We start from the raw sequence: 6000 nt of genomic DNA, 5'->3' as shown, positions 1-6000 counted from the left end.
TGAGTTCAAAGCCAGCCTGGTCTACATAGTGAGTTCTAGGACAGCTGGGGCTACAAGGAGACCCTGTCTCAAAAAAGACAAAAAATAAATAAAATAAAATAAAATAAAATAAAAGGCTCATCAGAGGAACCTGGGTATGAGATTCTGGGAACTTCCCCCTTACTCCTTTTTCTTTTACATTTATCTTTAAGTAAAACCATGTACTGAGACGGCAGAACTGAATTTTATGACATGAAGACAGCTACGTAAGAACCATGCAGAAGGCGATCAGGCTTTATGGAGGGCGGAACAAGGACCTGACTAGCCATTGTTCACATATTGGTAGCTTTCTGTTCTCTTGTGTTTCCTGCATTCCTTTAAATATTACATTTGCTGTGGAAATTAACAGATTAAGTTATTCATTCATTTAATAATTATTGATGTTTATTGTGTGCTCAGCAGTGGGTATGTGGTGATGGATCTCAGATCTAGTTGAAAGAAAAAACAATAGAGATGCAAATATAGCAAGTGATAATTATGCATATGAAATGCTAGTAAGAAAATAATATACTTTTATGGGTATCCTACATAGACAGAATGAGAAGTAAATGGAAGACGAGATTTAAACAGAAAGCCTTCAATCCAGAGAAGCAGAAGAAAACAGAAACAAAGGGTGCGTATGAGCAAAATACCTTCTGTTCTGTTAAAATCAGACTCTAGGTGACTGTAACCATGGACAAGAGCTGGAGAACAGAGAAGCCACGGGTCACACAGCCGCAGATGACTTCATGTGCCACATGCAATGTACAGTAATAAAGAAGGTGTCACAGCACCGAGGTGAAAGGACTAGTTCTGATCTAGGAAGACGGCCCTGACCATCCTATCAGTGGGTGGAGGAAGAAAGCAACGAGAAGACGGCAGAAGGTCATGAGACCCACATAGGTGACAGAAGATGAGCTCTGCAGGTAACAACTCTCTGTGGTTGGACTGTATGTGGGGTTGATGAGGGGCTGGGTAAAAAATCAATCTTTTTTTTTCTATTTCAGCAACTGTTTAAAATGGAGTGTCATTTACTGATGGAGAAGATTTGTAGAGAAATAGGTTTCTGTGGGAAAAAAAAAAACAAGAGTTTAGTTTTGGATACATTAAGTTTCAGATGTTTGAGAAGCATCCACATGGATTTGTCAAGTAGGTAATTTGGATAAATGAGGTGGGAGCACTGAGGGGGAGATCCAGGCTGAAGATAGAGATTTGGGGTTATTAGCATATAGATGGTTTTTAAAGCCATGGGAATGTGGCACAAAGACACAATATAAAGGACCTGGAGCCAAGCCATGAGGGACTTGAACACTGGTCAGCTTCAAGCCAGAAAAGGTAGTAATGTAGAAAATCATAGAAACGGGGAAGACTAGGTTCTTGGAAGCCAAGGAAGGGCGTCATTTCAGCAGACGATCAGCAGGGCCACCCTTGGCTACAAGGCCAGGAAAGGCAGGAGAGGGATCCCCGCCGGGCCTAGCAACGCTCGGGAATGCTGGTGATGCTGACCAGAATCCTAAAGACCCAGAGACTGGACAGAAGCAAGTAGGGTCAAGGTGGGATTCTTAACAGGAGGATGACAGGAGGAATCTTGGGAAGAGATGGCTGGCTGAAGGAAGCATTTTCAGTATGGCAACCAGAAGGGGATGTGAAGTAGGAGAGGTCTTGAGAGTGAGGAAAATGGGGAAGAAAGAGTGAATGAGTGCTCCGTGTCATCTTGCTAAGTCTCAGAGCCAGCTAAGTCACTAGTCACGTGACAAGAAAGAGGCAGGGAAGAGCCTGTGTGGTGTGAAGCCAGAGAGTAGAGGACAGCTGCACAGTGACGCCTGGCCCGCAGAGAGCCACAGAATGCACTTGGGAAACTCAGGACAAAGCCCTCTGCTGACGTAACTTTACCTTAGCCTTACAGTCTACCCACATACAATTTACCACTTAGAGAGAGAGATGGAGCGAGAAAGACGGTGGGGGGGGGAAGCAGGAAGATAAAGAAAAGAAAAGAAACCACAGAAGAGTCACCTGGTCACTTGGTTACACTTGGGAATTATAATAAAGTGAAAATGTGATCCTTGAGGTTCACAGACTGGGCTCTGAGGCCCCCTCTCTCTAGGCCATTCACCCCCAATCTGCCAAGTAAAGAGGCAACAGTGATAACCGTGGCCATGCTGGAAAGAAAAGTAAATACGGAGTCACCCTCAAGTGCCCCCCAAGCCCATTCCAGGGTACTCACGTGACACAGTTTAAGTAGAGGGTAGGAGGCATGACTAAAGTCCCAGCCCCCCCCCACTTCCTTCACTGATCTGGCATTGTCTCAGCTCCAGTGTATCCTGCAAGGGTCATCTGAAAGTTGTCAGATCTGTGTGAAGCCTCTTTCAGGAAGGTGAGTCCACCTCTGCCTGGCACCAAGCTTGAGCCTTTCCCTTCCCCCAGCATCAGAGTCCTGGGAAAATTTTAATTTTCTGGGGTCCAATATTTCAGTAGTTTGGAAATGCAAGTCTCTCATTGATATCTTCTCTCTTTCCAGGTTGGCACATGTTTCCAAGTGGAGAAAAAGCACCTGGAAGAACAGCAATAAAAATGGCAAAGCATGGACTCTGTGGTGGGCCAAGGTAGAAGGAAAGAGAAGTGGGCCTGCTGAGGGAGCGCTCCGAGGAGAAGGAACCTCAGGGAGTTTCCCTGGAGAGTGGTGGAGCACCACAAGAGCTGCTCCTAGGGGATGTACTGCTAGGTTTGTGATTTGGGAGATGCAGTAAAACCTAGCTTGGCTCTCAGGAGACTAACAGAAAAGGTCACTGGAAAGGGGCAGCTCAGGGCCTGAAGACTGAGGCTGGTGAGGGCTGTGAGCTGAGTTTTTGGGAGAGTTAACAGAGGTTGGGCAAAGAACAACGTGGTGGGGCTCATACCACCTTCACAGCAGGGTCTGCAGAAAGGGAGGGTAAGAGGTCTGTCTGTCGTACAGGACAGCAAGATAGGAGAAAGTTAGCACATGGTGTGAGACGCTGCGGAGCTTCTTGAAACAGGTGAGAGCCAAGTGTTTGTGAGAGATGAGGAGAAAGCCCAGAATGGTCATGCTGTGTTGCCCTCAGGCATATGCATCTGAAAGGGGAGACCTCCAGAGAAGGAGACTTGGCAGTGAAGTCACATGGCAGCAGAGACAGTCCAAAGAGAGACTGGCATTTAACAACAGAGTTTGCGGAGCATGGAACAGAATTCTACAAGATGACTTACCAGGAATGACAGAGCATAATTATCTGGTATACCTACATATGTATAACCAGCTCAGTAGCTGTTTACCCTCATGAGGCTGTCTTTCCAGAGAGGGAAGCAGGAAAGCTCCTGGGCTGGTAGGTAGCCCTCATGTGCTGTACATTTACAAACACATGGAAATGATTTGCAAGTCAATAATGACCATAAAGTGTTACATGAAGGATTTAAAGTGATCTCTATAGTGATAAGAACAAATGTTTTAAGTCCATCTTGATGGTATTATATATTAAATAAAATGTACTCCTTTCTAACTTGATCACTAAAATATTCTTTAAACCAAGACCATTAGAATGCCAAATTTAAAAGGTAAAGAAATGTCAGGTTTCTGAACAATTTATCTGTGAAATTAATGAAAATCAAAAATTGGCAAAAAAATGTTTATACTGATTAGCTGGGTAAAGAAAAGTTGTCCAACATTATCCAATCATAATAATTTTGCTGACTTAGAAACAGGCATCAACTACATTTAATAAAACCAATGTTACCAAATACTTTTGCTTTTCATAATACATTCAAGGTAAGTCATTTTCTTATAAATCATGACAGTGTCAGAAAAGTATTTTAAAATGTAAGAAAACAAAAACTTCACAGTTTGCTCTATAAACAGTATCCCATTGAAATTTCATGATTAAAGGTTTTGAAATATGAATTCAAAACTAGCAGCTTAAGAGATGGCTCAGCAATTAAGGGTGCGTACTGCTTTTGCAGAGGATCCAAGTTTGGCTCCCAGCACCCATGTCAGGCAGCTCATAACTCCAGCTCCAAGAGAGCCAATACTTCTGGCCTCTGAGGGCACTGCACTCACAAGCATAAAGTATATACATATACATACATAGAAATAGATATAGATGATATCATTTAAATAATAATAAAAATAAACCTTAATTTTAAAAATGAGTAAAAACATGAAGTATACTTTAGAGGAGGTCAAAAGGATTACTAGTCCAAAAAGAACTCTGGGTTTCTAAGCCCAATGCTTCTCAGACACTCAGTGGCACTTCAGAGCATGGTTACAGTTTGTAACAGGAGAAAGTTGAAACTGGGATGGGGGTGTCACAGAATGCTCTAGAGCTGCAGCAAATAGGCCAACACTGATGTAAATACCATCAGTGAAAGCATGTGAGGTTAGCTTTCCCTACAAGATGTCAAGCCAACCCAAGATATTTGCTCTAAGTAGCATGTAAAAGATGCCACAGAACACAGAGGGGGTTGAGGAGCTTTTTAAAGAAGTCTGAAGCACTGGGGGCTCATTTTGTTGTGTGTAAAGAATCAGGCAGGTCCTGGAAAGAGGCAGGAGGCTGGCTGTAAGAACCACAAGACTGTATGTAGGTCTGCGTTGTGTTGGGCCACTAATCTTGTGGTAATACATTATGCAGAAATAGGTAAGCAACCTGGAAAGCAATGACCTGAGCATCGCTTGTGAAGACATTTGTTTACCATGAGCTCTCTGCGAAATGTCCCGGAGACTCAGGCTGGCCATAGTTTTGGTCAGAGGTGACTGGAGGCAGGCAGAATTCAAGCCCTGACCGTTCATATGTTCTGGATGTGCACACCTGTGTGCACGCTACTTTGGCAGTAGGCTTCTTTCTGGCCTCTAGTAAACCCTATTGCAAGCAAAGCTACAAAAAGCAAAGTGTGGGTAGCTGGCCTTGGTGGCGTTCATCTACAGTCTCAGTGCACAGAACGCTGAGGCAGGAGGTTCAAGAATGTCAGGCTAGCCTGGGCTATATAGCAAGACCATGCCTAAAAAACACCTGGGATTATTATCACATGCAGACTGAACGTAGCGCACTGCAGCAAGACCACCTTCACAGAGCAAAGGACAACAGAAAACAGACAGTTGGCCCATTTGGTGAAGCGCGGCAGATGAGAGGGGGCTGGATTGGATCCAGAAGATGGCTCTTCCATCTGCACAGGAGTCCACAGGAAGTCACCGTCCACCCCACCTTGGGTATAAATGAGTGTTTTTCTGCTCCTACTTACAAAACCTCTTATATTACTGGCACAGAGGTCAGAACAACAAAAAATGACTCCTCTTTTTGTCCAGTGTGAAAACTCCTATAAGGGAACAGTTTAGGAGAATGCAGAAAGCCTTTAAAATTAAAAGGAAGAGCTGTTCCTGTCAGACCTAAGTCATGATCTGGCTGGGTGCTCTGTTGCGATGATAAGATGAATATGCCGAAGTCAGGGGCTCTGGCTTTTTCTGCAGCAGCCCCGGGTGAGCCAAGGAGCCAAGCTTAGCTGGATCCCACCAACCCTACTGGCCTCAACACACTCACTGGCCCTTCAAGTGTTGACTCGACTGTCAGCGGAGAAGATGGAGCCGCTGTACAACACCCACCTAGCATCACTACTTGATCTCCAGGAAGAGAGCACTGCGCAAGGCCTTACCGCATTTTCTCTAGTTACTAAGGTTCAGTTCAACAGGTGATGCAAAGCAGGGCTGCGAACCTGTGATCACTGCACAGCTAGCTGCTTTCTGAGAAAACTAAGTTCTGACTTTCTGGCATATTCACCACAATGAAAACCTATGTTTATATAAATATCCTCATCTTAAAACAGATGCTTGAGATTACTATTCCTGATCACAGCTTAATCTGGTCATTTGATAGCCAGATATCACTCTTGTTTATAATGAACATTACACCAGCATTCACTAACGAGTTTGTTATGGGGCATCTGAGAGAAAACACCACTTATAACATAGCCTTCATCATTTCA

At 44.0% G+C, this 6000-nt stretch overlaps 1 protein-coding gene and 1 long non-coding RNA gene across 2 annotated transcripts in view; one reads left to right on the top strand and one right to left on the bottom strand.

Moving 5' to 3' along the window:
- Positions 1-6000, bottom strand: part of LOC103729225 (E3 ubiquitin-protein ligase parkin-like) — a 521211-nt gene that overhangs the window by 362993 nt on the left and 152218 nt on the right. The gene's annotated exons all lie outside the window — the stretch shown is intronic.
- LOC115069299 lies at positions 705-3604 on the top strand. The gene is made up of 4 exons (XR_003848571.1): positions 705-944; positions 1026-1167; positions 2328-2392; positions 2537-3604. It is a non-coding gene; the product is annotated as an uncharacterized LOC115069299 (long non-coding RNA).

This window comes from Nannospalax galili, unplaced genomic scaffold (genome assembly GCF_000622305.1).
Source record: "Nannospalax galili isolate Female #2095 unplaced genomic scaffold, S.galili_v1.0 scaffold372, whole genome shotgun sequence".
Lineage (NCBI taxonomy): Eukaryota > Metazoa > Chordata > Mammalia > Rodentia > Spalacidae > Nannospalax > Nannospalax galili.
The sequence above is the reverse complement of the archived record's forward strand: the minus strand, read 5'-3'. Positions and strand labels throughout refer to the sequence as shown.